We start from the raw sequence: 13269 nt of genomic DNA, 5'->3' as shown, positions 1-13269 counted from the left end.
AGAAATGGAGCAACTGGATGTAGTACAGCAGCTCGTTCCTCTAATATGGGTTGAAAAACATTTTGTTTCTCCACTTCACTACTTGAGCCCATCATCTGCTGTACCAGCTTGATGACACTTTACTGTAGTATCAATGGCAAAGCAAAGTTGCCATAGTCCCAGATGACCATAGGCTGCTTTCTGCTTTAAGTGGGAGAGCTGGCTGGTGGTGATTTAATCTAAGGGTCACCACACCTCAGGCAAGAGGCAAGAGCCTTCATAACCTAAGTCAGTGCAGGAATTGAACCCACACTGTTAGCTTTATCTGCATCACGAACCAGCTGTCCAGCTAACTGAGCTAAATGACCCCAGTACAATTAAGTGCTGCACTGTTGGGGATGTGACCTTAAACAAAGGTCCTGCCTACCCCCTCAGGTGAGAATAAAAGATATAGCACTATTTGAATAAGTACAGAGGACTTTTCCTTGAGATATCTATTCAGTTCTTTACATAGTGACTACACTCCAGTTGTACTTCATTGGTTGTAGAGCGCTTTGAGACATTTTAAGGGCTTAATGCATGCTGTACAAATGCACGTTATTTCTTTCTAATTGCTCAACCTTATTTCTATCAAGAAAGATGAATAGGATGTTGCTTCAGTTAACTTTGTCAGCCCAGAAATGAATTGATGAAACCATTTCCTTCAGTGGTCAGATACCCTGGTGACGTTGAAATGAACCAGAGTTGCTTCTTACCTCATACTCAACCCTGACCTTTATTCACAGGTCAGAACCTAGTGTAGCATCTGCTCAAATCGAACCCATTCCTTAAAGCTGAATCCACACCATCAATGAAAGAGTAGATGAACATTTCTGTGATTTCCCAATAAAAAATAATGCATTTCTGTTCTCTCCCCCCCCCCCCCCCCCCCACCCCCCCCCCCCCCCCCCCCCCCCCCCCACCCCAGCTCTGCCCCCGGTCCCTCACGTCCTAACCAATTATACTCCGAAAGTGTTTCTCAAACTGAGGTCCCAGGACCCATGGGCTCCATAGTGACTTCCTGGGAGTACGCAAACTAATAAGAAATGTGGGAGGGGAGGTGAGAGCAGAAAGCAGTTGGCTGTTTCACTTGGGAAGAGAGTGCGTAAGAATAGACAGGCTGCAGTGAAATGTAGGCACACCCATTTCACTGATATGATAAGTAAATAGCTGTTTTCTTAAAAGTATTATTAAAAACTATTCACGTGTAAGGCTTCCATATTATGAGTATCAAATGGTACAATATAGGTGGGGAGAGGTCAATGATTACTAATTATTGGGCTGACAAGTGGCAAGTTACATTCGTGCCACACAAGTGTCAGGCAATGACCACCTCCTACAAGTGAGGATCTAACTATCGCCCCTTGACATTCAATGGCATTACACTCAAGCAACATCCTGGGGGTTCCCATTGATCAGAAACTGAACTGGACTAGCCACATTAATACTGTGACTACCAGTGCAGGTCGAAGGCTAGGAATCCTACGGCGAGTAACCCACCTCCTGACCCCCCCAAAAGCCTGTCAACCATCTACAAGGCACAGGTCAGGAGTGTAATGGAATACTCTCCACTTGTATGGATGAGTGCAGTTTGAACAACACTCAAGAAGCTTGACACCATCCAGGACTAAGCAGCTCGCTTGATTGCTTCCCCTTCCACAAACATTCAAACCCTCCACCACTGACGAACAGTGGCAGCTGTGTGTACCATCTACAAGATGCACTGCAGTAACTCACCAAGGTTCCTTAATCAGCACCTTCCAAACCCAGGGCCACGATCATCTAGAAGGACAAGAGCAGCAGAAAGCTGGGAACTCCAATACCTGGAGGTTCCCCTCCAAGTCGCTCACCACCCTGACTGGGAAATATATCTCCATTCCTCCGCTGTCGCTGGGACAAGATCCTGGAACTCCCTCCCTCACAGCACAGTAGGTGTACCTACACCTCAAGGACTGCAGCAGTTCAAGAAGACAACTCACCACCACATTCTGAAGGGCAACAAGGAAAGGGAAATATATGCTGATCTGACCAGCAATGGCCACATCCCGTAAATGAATTTTTAAAAACAAATCTATTTGTAAAGGCATCTTTCAACCAAACGACTGATTGCCCTAAAGACAACTCACTCCAAGTCCCTTTACATTTTAATTTTAATTGTGTAGCATGTCTCCTGATGGCAAGGTTGGGATCAGAAATTCATTGAAATGGAAATCACAATGAGAACTAATGCGTCTCTCCATCGTACATTTACAGGATTCATTGCAGAAACTCAGCAAGTTACTTCAATAGCACCTCCTGTCCTCTACAAACTCCATTACTGAGTAGCAGTAGAAGCAACATCATTGAAATGCCATCACCTCCAAGGCACACACTGCCCGAATTTTAACATATGTGCCATTCTGCTATTATCACTGGGCTATAAGCTAGAGCTTTCTACCTAACTGCATTGCAGGAATACCATCACCACAAGGACTGAAGTTGTTCATGGAGAACACCTACCACCAGTTTCTCACGGCAAGTATGCATGTGTAATAAATGACAACATTGCCAGTGGCGCGCACATCACTGCATCAATATTTTGTTTTAAGAATAGGAACTATTCACAACGCCTCACCTCCAAATAGTATTGTTTGTGCAACCCAACTACTTCAAACTGTAATAAGGCAAATCTGGATGGTACAACTCAAACTCCAAAATCAAACCTGGAGCTGTGTTAACATCCTACAAAGAGTAGTTTCAACAGCACAGCTCAAGAGGCACAGCTTGCACTACCTTTATTCTATCAGATCGTTTAGTTGTAAAATACAATCAAGAAAATGTAATTATAGGTTTAAAAAAGTATATATTAACCCCTTCCCTCTATCCTAATTTCCACTGCTAAGTGTAAGGTTCAATGGCTTTTTTGTCTTGAAGTTGAAAACACAGATACAATGTAGTAGACTTATTGGATACAGATTTTAGGAAAGCTTTTGACAAGATATTCCAAAGGAGATTATTAAAGGAGACTGTGAGGTGTGAACTACACAGAAGCAGGCCAATTGGCCCATACAGTTTGTATTAACATTTATCTTCCACAAAATAGTTCCATTCAGATTTATCCACTCCATTCCCATATCTCTGCAACCCTTTTCCCTTTATCCACCTATCCAATCTAATCTTGAATGGTGTTGTAATTTACACCTCAACCATTAACCCTAGAAGTGGATTCTATAACCCCATGAGTCTCTGCCTAAAGAGGTTTCTTCTGCCACTGCACTAAATCATTTTGCATTAATTTTGCATCTGTGGACTCTTGTCCTAGTGATATCAAATTCTAGATACAATGTCCCATCTTTTTGTAACTTTAGACATTTCTGACACAGGATCCTTTAATCCATATTCCAACATTAGAAGACCAAACATTTTAATTATTTTTCCATCTTTATATTTCCTCATAGCAAGTAGCATCCTACCCTCTATAAATCCTCAATATCCTTCCCATTGCATCGTGTCCTGAATTGCAGGTAGCACCCTCATTTATTAAGGTTTATACTTTGTGGCTTTATTGCTCTATATTTCATACAATAGAAGCTAGATTTCTATTTGTTAGTTGTTGGCACCGATTTAGACTGTGAACAGAAATAACACTAAAACAGAACCCTGTGGCACAATATTGCCCAATTCCAACCATTCTGAAAAAGCTGATACTAACTATTACTCTGTTTTCCGCCTTCCAGCTAATGTTCACGTTAATTTGCAATCCTCTGAGAAATTCCACAGCCCCCTTTAATAACCTCCTTTGTGATATCTTGTCAAAAGCTTTCCTAAAATATGGATACAATACATCCACTACATGTTTCCCATCTACCATGTCTGTTATCTCCTCAATGAATCCTATGGGTGTTGTCAAGCAAAATCATTCCATCCGAAATCCATGCTAGCTACTTTTAGCTATTTCCTCTTTATCTAAATATGTAGTAATTTTTCCTTGATTAAAGACTGAGTAATTGACTCTTCTCTTCCTGTTTTCCACACTCTTGCACTCCCCTATCATATTCTTCATCACATGTCTCCTAGCTTTCCTCCCCTCTCCCCAGCTACATCAAGCTCACTCACTCACTCCTTTAGCTTCAACTCGCCCTCACATCAGTCTTTAGCTGCCCCAGTTAGCTGTTATCAATGGTTCCTCTTCCCCATGCATTGTGCCCTCCACTCTTAATAATGCACCTCCAAAAAGCTTCATTCACTCCCCTCTCTCAACTGCCACATTATTTTTAAATCTCCCCTCCAAAGTCCTCAAATGCCATTGCCATCCATTTCTGTACTCATTACTTCTACTATTCTCTGTTTGAATTATTCTGCCCAGATTCTTCCACCCTGACAATTGCACTGAGACAAGCTTGGTCTCCATCACGAAGAGGATCATGGCAAACCCTTCTTGTCCTTCTGAGGACTCCATAGATTCGGGCAATCATCCCATCTTCATCCACCATCTCATTTTACAGTTGCTGTCAGCATCCAACTGTACGTTAGCCACCACAACAATGCGATCTGCTACTTGGCTGACATTGAGTTCCGGACAGGCCACAGTTGTCTCCAATTTAGCATTGATAATACTGAACTCGCCCGATTTTTTCGCCTCAAAACCACCCCTTCGCCAACAACAATGTTGAGATCTTTAAAATGACAAAGGTCATTGATTCTGTTTTGTTCGAAATTTTGTTTTGTTCGAAATTTTGTTTTATCTAGGTAGGAAGGGGAGGAGTAGGAGATGTAATCACAAAATACAGAAACATAAGAGCTAGGTTAGCAGCCAGGAAGCATTTGTTTTCAGAGTTATCAACCCGGGCAATGAAAAAAGGAAGAAAGAAGGATAGGCATTTATTTAGCACCTTTCACCACCTCAGGATATCCCAAAATGATTACAGCCAGTGAGACACTTCTAAGTGCAGTCACCATTATAATGTAAGAAACATGGCAATCAAATCCCACCAAATCCATCTGTCTTGAGCACTGTAGTTACGTAGGAGCAGACTGAAAACTAAAACACCCAGCTCTCCTCACTGAATTTTCCAAAAGGAATTAGAACTTCCAAAATCCCAAGTCCCTGAATTACATGGCACTCCAATCACAAAGTAATGGGGGCACAAAGAGGAAACCAAATTCTTTTTTTCAGGAAAAAGTTTCTATCGGGAATTCAAATTTGAATGATTCATTTTGAGGGGAAAATTAAATAATTCCCTCCATCCACACCCCCAGAATGTTGTAACTTTTGTACTTCCAATTGTTTTGTTTCTAGCTGTGTGCGTTGATCTGTGTAAAGAAGGAAAATGGCAATAGAAAGTAATTTCTATAAAAAAAACAGCTTTGTTGGTTTTGTGCAGGTTGCGAGTTCATGATTATTGGCTTTTTGTCAATGTGAGCAATTTGATTGCTTGGATTTATGTGGGGCTGGTGTGTTAATGGCACTGGTAGTTTTCCCTACCTCATAGGTATTTAAGGAAATTAGCTGAAATAATAACAGTTTCTGATCTGAATACTGAGTGTGGATTTTGATATGTGCATATTACTTGAGAGGTATGTGGTATTTTGATCATTAAGAAGTTGCCGAATGACACCTGATCATTCCTGTGTCTTGTTCTAGCCTCCATTTGTGATGAAACATTCATTTTGAGATAACAAATTCCAAGCATTTGATGCAAAACACATGTCCACTCCTCACACTGCTGTCAACCTCCATCAAAGCTGCCTGAATGGGGTGGGGAGGGGTGGGGGGACACATGTATTTACACATAACACAATAAATTAGAGCCAGGTTGTTTGGGAGTGATTTCAGGAAGCATTTCTTCACACAGTGGAAATCCAAAACTCTTTCGTTCCCTGAAAGCTACTGAATCGAGGTCAATTGAAAATGTCAAATCTAAGCTTGATGGATTTTTAAATAAGATATGAAGGGTTATGGAACCACAGTAGGTAAGCGGAGTTAAGATACAGATCAGCCACAGACTAGTTGAGTGACAGAACAGGCTCTTCGGACTGGATGGCCTACTCATGCTCCCAAATTCCAAAAGTGAAGTAGACCTCCGACTCCACTTTCTAAAATATTCTTTTCCCTGCTTTGTGACAAAGGGGAGTGGGACTAGACGAGTTATCCCTTTAGAGAATGGCCCAGACATGATGGGCTAAATGGCCTCCTTCTCTGCTGTATCATTCTATGATTCTAGATGTAAGAAAGTGCATACTGTACCAGCAATTGACTGATAATCAGTGACGATGGTCAAAATTGAAATACCCCTTTGAAATGCACAAAACACTTGGTAGAGGTTATATATTCAAGGAATATCAAGTGTGTTTGTGTGATTTTTGAAAAATATGCATAGAGGTTCTCTCAACCCAGACTCTATATATAGCTACCATTTATAGTGTAGATCTTCGTGAACCAGACCATTATGTTATTTTAAATGACAGTGACTGAGCACATGTATTAAGCAAATTGATATAAAAGAGCACTCTCCTAGAGCACTTGCTGGCACCCTAAGAAATAGCCTGCCATTTTCTCAGTGTCTTGTTACATTAGGAATTGTGCAAGGATCCAATATGGACTCATACATTTAAAATGAACATTACTAGGAAGGGCCGGCTTTAAACATATCTGAGAACACCCAAAAGCTGCCATTCAGTTTTTTTTTTCTCTCTCTCTATATATATATATATATATTCACACAGAAAGGCTGTTTGCGGATGTATACTTTAAAATCTGGCCCAGTAAAAATATTAAGCACCAGAAATATTCTCAACCCTGTCATCCTGCGCTGCAGATCTAGGCATTTCTCTCAGATTCTGCAAGTTTACAAAAACACAGATAAACGGTCAGGTCTAAGCCTTAGCACTCCTTGTTATTTTTTAGTGTATCTTTATGCATGCAGCTCTTCCCCTATTGGGGAAGTTGGGGAAGGATTCCCAAGCTGATTATCAGCCCATTGAACTGCATTATTAACGCTCCTTCTGTGGCCAATAAGAGCTGCTGGATTTAAACCCAGAGCTTCTAGTCCAGAGGTAGGGACACTACCCACTGTGCCTCATGCTTCTAGCCCCTATGCATTACTCTGCCATAGAGGCGGCACGGTAGCACAGTGGTTAGCACTGTTGATTCACAATGCCAGGGTCCCAGGTTCTATTCCCGGCTTGGGTCACTCTCTGTGTGGAGTCTGCACATTCTCCCTGTGTCTGCGTGGGTTTCCTCCGGATGCTCCGGTTTCCTCCCACAAGTCCCGAAAAACGTGCTGTTAGGTGAATTGGACATTCTGGATTCTCCCTCGGTGTACCCGAGCAGGCGCTGGAATGTGACGACTGGGGGCTTTTCACAGTAACTTCATTGCAGTGTTAATGTAAGCCTACTTGTGACAATAAAGATTATTATTATTATTTTAGAACTCAATTTTAACCATTTACTGTGGTAGGATTCAAACCTGGAACTCCAGGTTTGTGGTTTACCACTTCAGTGACCTATTCCACTATGCCACAGGAGGGACTCTGGAGCTCATTTCCAGTGATGGCCTTGTGTTGTCCCTCCTGCTGGCAAATTTACATGGCAGAAGCTGAGAGGCAATTGAAAGACCCCACGCATGTTGTATGCAAACACGTGCTCCAAAGCACAGCTCATACGCCATCTTCCCCTTTACCTTGTTCTTCTTAAAAGTTTGTGTGGAGTTCTCACATTCTCCCCATGTTGCATGGGTTTCGCCCCCACAACCCAAAGATGTGCAGGGTGGTTGGATTGGCCATGCTAAATTGGCCTGAATTGGAAAAAATGAATTGGGTACGCTAAATATATTTTTTAAAAGTCTCTCTTAACCAGTGCCCTCTTTCTTTTCCAATGGCCTCCAGTTGAAGAAACGGATTTGTGCCCAGCAGCAAGATTCCGGACAGCAAGCATCAGTAGGCTACCTGACCATTGGTGTGTGTACGTGTGGGGGGGGGGGGGGGGGGGAACACAATAGATAACTAGATTGAAACACTGAAGGTCAGAAACCGGCAAGGTCCTCAGGCCCAAGACAGGGCAACCTTAATAACATGAAGAGGAATTTAAAAAGTCAAGAACGTGACATCTTAAGAGTTCCAAATGGCATCAATATTAAGGCAACAGGTGGGCATATTTCCATTTACACAAATGGGAAAATGGATGCAAAAAAATACGAAAAGATTTTACTTTAATGCAATTTCTGATGTTGGGATTCTTTTCAACAATAGTTCGACGTTTGAACAAGTGGGAAAAACGGGCGCGTTCGACCGAATAAGGTCGGAAGCAACACAGGGAGAGATCTTAATGGGGCTCTCGGAGTCGCCGCTTGCCCACCCCCTGTGCTGGGCAAATCCACTTGTAATTTTGGAAGGACGGTGGGTTTGTTGTTTGAAGATCTGAATGATTTATGGAAGTCCTTTCTACCAGGGTATACACAGGGACAAGATATGGGGAATAATCTGCATCTCACTACATAGCAAATGAATCTGGGACCCGGTGATCTATTGAATCACCAGATTACCTATTTCACACTGCCATAGTGCATTTTGCACTCCCCCGAGTCCAGATCTCCACCCTTGAGAAATGATTTAATCAATTACTTTGGTTGGCATTTCCATTATTTTCAGCCATAACACTCAATGCGGTGCAGATTTAAAATGATGATAAAACATAATGAGCTATTTAAAGATCAATTACGAGACAATCGTATCATCTTGTGCGGGACATGAGCTGAAACATAATGTCAGTGTGTTACTAATCATTACTAATCATCTCTGTGTATATGGGACAACATCGGCAAAGACTGGAGCGGAACCAACGAGTGAATTTTCCACGTTTCATTTTTGGATTTAGAATAAACGCGCGTTGGTTAATCGGACTCGCTCGGCCTGGGCACTGTGATACGTGGATTGTGCTCAGAAGGATTGTGAATGGGCTGGTGCTGAGAGATGAGAAACGGGACATCCCACGTCCCTGGTTTGACTGCACGAAGACCACACACCAAATCTTCCTCCAATACATCAAATAAACACGTACAGGTTTGTTTGAACCTTTCTAAGTCAATTCCAACACAAGTAGCGCCTTCAGTCTGTTCACCGGGACTCTCATTTAGTGACTCAGTTCTGAGGGCAAACTGTCTCCTCTTCCCATTATTCCTCTTTCCTGCTTGTGCCTGTTGAATTCTGGAAAGATTAGGGCGGCACGGTAGTATAGTGGCTGGCACAGTTGCTTCACAGTTCCAGGGTCCCAGGTTCGATTGCCAGCTGGGTCACTGTGCGGAGTCTGCACGTTCTCCCCGTGTCTGCGTGGGTTTCCTCCGGGTGCTCCGGGTTCCTCCCACAGTCCAAAGACGTGCAGGTTAGGTGGATTGGCCATGATAAATTGCCCTTCGTGTCCAAAAAGTTTAAGTGGGGGTACCGGGTTATGGGGATAGGATTGATTGGTGGGATTGAGTAGGGTGCTCTTTGCAAGGGCTGGTGCAGACTTGATGGCCGAATGGCCTTCTTCTGCACTGTAAATTCATGTCTATGACTAAGATTGTGTTCTGTTCCAATTCCGATATTCCCAGAAGGAGACCCTTCTGTGGCAGGGTCATCATCTGAACTCGAAACGCTAACTCTGTTTCTCTCTCCACAGATGCTGCCAGACCTGTTGAGTTTTTCCCCCCAGCATTTTGATCCTTTATTCCCAAGTCTGCCATTAAAGTGTGGGATCGCTCATCTCCCTCGGCTCTACGATTGGTGTGCTTACAAAAGCCAAGCTGGACATCACCCAGACACTGTGGCTTCAGTCTAACCGTTCCCTCCCACCATGACAACATCCTGCATCCTGCCCACAGCGCTGACCTGAGCTCCCCAGTTTAAACCCCAGTGACCCGACCCCATCTGACCCACCCCAGGTAGAATCCAAGTCAAAGAACTGGTTCAGTTCCAAGAGGAGAAAAAAACCACAAGTGTTTGAAAAAGTAAACTGCAACCCTCTGGAACAAAGTCAACGTAAATAATTTTAAAGAAAATCTATGTTGGAGGGTTTGTTTAAACACAAGGGTGGAGGGGATGCGTAGAGCTGTCTTGCACCAACGCACATGGATAACTCTTCAAGTTGCTGTTTATTTTATTCGATTCAATGGGATTTTACAGCAGGAAAGAGTGGCGCCTGGTCAATAGGAGTAAAGCAAATCACAAGGAAGAGCCCCAGGTCTCTACTGCTACAGTGGCCATGGGATAAACTAAGATTTCCCCAAAATGCTTACAACCATGACGTACTTTGGACAGCAGTTACTCTTATGATACAGGAAATATAGCAGTCAATTTGCACACAGCCAGGCCCTACAAAGAACAATGAGAGGGGTGGCACAGTGCTTAGCCCTGCTGCCTCACAGCGCCACAAGGGGGGAGGGTGGTGAATTACAGCTGCAGGCCCCGATCCAATTATCCCTCTGACCCTGCTTCACCTCCAAGTCTACACGCTCCTGTTTATTCGAGTGCAATACCTCAGGAGATCTGCTCGGGGACTGAAATAGTGGCTTAAGGTAAACAGTCAGCTGGGCTGTAAGTGTGAAAGATTCACCGCAATGGACTGCCAACATATTGGCATCCGACCAGTGACATTTCTGGGTCTACCAGAACTGTGTGTGCTCTGTAGTGCAATCCAAAGAGAACTGTATGGGTATTCATACAAAAAAATAGGTGAAAGTTTTATTTTAAATTAACCTTCGCAAATCAACATGTTGTCTCGTTTATTTTGCAGGCATACCTGGTCATTGCATTAAACAGTCATTGGAGACCGATGCTATGACCACGTCTCCTATTCAGCTGGAAGGCTCACCTTCTCGAGTATTTGATGGTTTCAGTTTAACATTTTGTCCTGTATTGTTGATACCTCTTTAATAATCATCAAACACAATGAGTTATGCAGCAGTGTTCTTAATAGTAAAGCCTCCATAGTCCCAGATGACCATTGGCTGCTTTCCCCTTTGAGGGGGAGAGCTGACTGGTGGTGATTTAACCTGAGGATCACCACACCTCTGGTGAGGGCAAGGTTGAGAAGGTTCATGAATAACCCCAGCCAGTACCGGAATTGAACCCACGCTGTTGGCACAAATCAGCCATCCAGCCAACTGAGCAAACCAGCTGCCTTACATTATTAATAGACTCAAAGAGACCATCATTCGGCAAGGTAATATATGCAGTATTAGCTTCCTGCACAACATCCTGGTTCATTGTTTACTCCAGAGTGCCCCAAATTTGGAAGGACCAGCCAAATTTCACCCAAATGTCCCGCTTCCTGACTAACCTTTCCCTTTGATGGATGCAGGCGGTGGGCAACATTTCAAACACAACCTCTGGCAGTTTGTAAACATCACTCAAGTGTTATTGTACTGAACACACCTTCACTTTCTGGGTTTCAGTCTGGGATTTCTGCAGTCATTATAGTTTGGATGTTTGAAGTAGTTCAAATTCAGTCAATGACTTCATCCAACAGAATTCTCACCACATCTGGTTAATAACCTGACCATCAATACTGTCGAAATCCCAACACGTGAATATATATATATTTAAAATCCAATTCCTTCAGGCCTGTTAGAGGTATTAGGATGTTTTGTACAGCAGTGAGTTCGATTACTGTATGAGGCTGCACATCTGAGAGCAAGAGCGTTCAACATGCCAGTCAATTTCAGTCCAGGATATTGCCCATGTTTTGCTACAAGAGATGATGTAGTTCTATTACTGACTCGACCCCGGCACTCAAAGCAGACCGCGGTTATTAACGAGAAACTAATAGGCAGCCCAGCGAAGGGGGTTCTCATTACTGCATGTCAAGGGGCAGGTATGATGTGAGCCCTTATAATTCACCATGTGCTGAATTCTCAATCAGGCCGGTCTCCACGGGGAGGGGTCAGACATCCCACTCTATGCACGCAGCCAGCTGGTCGCTAGAGCGAAATCTGCAGACGTAGCTCCCCCTCTAGACGGGAACCCATTCGTGGCACGTGGCATTAAACAAGGAGGGAGTGAAAAGGTCGTTTGTCTTAAAAGGGTCAACATTTCAGAATGAATAATTTACCCTTTCTTAAGTTCAATCACTGAGCTCTCAAAATAAAAGGGCCAGGGGGCAGGGGTCGGATTTATCTTGAAAGAGAGAGAGAGAGCATTTATTCCAAGGGGGGGGGGGGGGGGGGGGAAATCTCACTGCATGAATGATTCAAAACATCCCGGCACTGGATGGGTTAAGTAATCGTTACCATTGACAGCTGCTGGCTGAGCAGCTAGAATTGAAATGGGAAAGTTGTCCCTGTTAGTAACTAGACAGGTTGACGGGGATCTCTCTATAAGAGTCTAGACAACTTGTCAGCAGGATTAATTGACATGCGTCTTTGTTAGACTCTCTACCACCTCCCAACCTCCCCCCCCCCCCCCCCCCAAATACAGCTTGGCAAGGATATATGAGGAGTGTTAACTTACAAACATCGGAGCGAAGAGTCAAATTCACACAAGCCCAGCTCTGCCAGTTTTCTCAAAGGCATCCATCCACACACAGGTAGAATAACGAGCTGCTCTTTTCAAAAACGAAATGACTTTCGTGAAATGGCAAAGCTGACCTCAAAAGAGTTACAGCAATCTTCACAGAGTGTGTGAGGACTGTAACAGATCGGACATCGACGCTGCTCCCAGATTCTCTCGCTGTGTTAGTTTCAACTCGGAGGGAGCTTGTGAAAGTGGCACCCCTGGAGGAAGTGCCAGAGGTTCAACTGCGGACACAGAATGAAAGGCTGGCCTTCAACTCAACGTTTTCTGAAAGCAAACAGCGCAAGCGTCATCCCCATTGCGCCTCAGCAAAGGTCAAGACATCTTCACACCGACATCCCGGTGGGAGACAAGCAGAGAAACACCCCCACACACAGCCCAAGCCTTGGCCAAGCTGGCTCCTGTAGAAATAGAAAGCAAGTCCTTTTTTTTTCCCTCTCCCTTTTTTAGTATTTGCTCCTCAAAGGCTCCACTGTGCAGCAGTAACAGTGAACACAGTTTCTCGCCCTGGCTAAGGCCAAGTTTCACAGCACACCCTGTTAGCTGTGCCTCACGAAGCTGTGCAGTCTCACTTTGCACCGATTGAAGGTTCCAGCAGGTTGATGCCACTGAGTCTGCACGTGTAACACACAAGCACGGATAAACCCTCCCCGCGTCCTGAGCCAAATGACTCTCCCCTGGCCCCCGAAGCTGGCAGACAAGAGTGGCGCTATTGGAAGTTTG

The 13269-nt window shown here is 43.9% G+C and overlaps 1 protein-coding gene across 1 annotated transcript in view; it reads right to left on the bottom strand.

Moving 5' to 3' along the window:
- Positions 1-12695, bottom strand: part of LOC119963477 (chondroitin sulfate N-acetylgalactosaminyltransferase 1-like) — a 232650-nt gene extending 219955 nt beyond the window's left edge. Inside the window, exon 1 of the mRNA XM_038792649.1 lies at positions 12484-12695. The gene's annotated coding sequence lies outside the window, so the exon portion shown is untranslated. The remainder of the gene's footprint in view (positions 1-12483) is intronic.
- Positions 12696-13269: the final 574 nt, after the last annotated feature.

The sequence above is a fragment of the Scyliorhinus canicula genome, chromosome 3 (assembly GCF_902713615.1).
Source record: "Scyliorhinus canicula chromosome 3, sScyCan1.1, whole genome shotgun sequence".
In the NCBI taxonomy this organism is placed as follows: Eukaryota; Metazoa; Chordata; class Chondrichthyes; order Carcharhiniformes; family Scyliorhinidae; genus Scyliorhinus; species Scyliorhinus canicula.
This window is presented reverse-complemented; position numbering and strand designations above follow the sequence as displayed.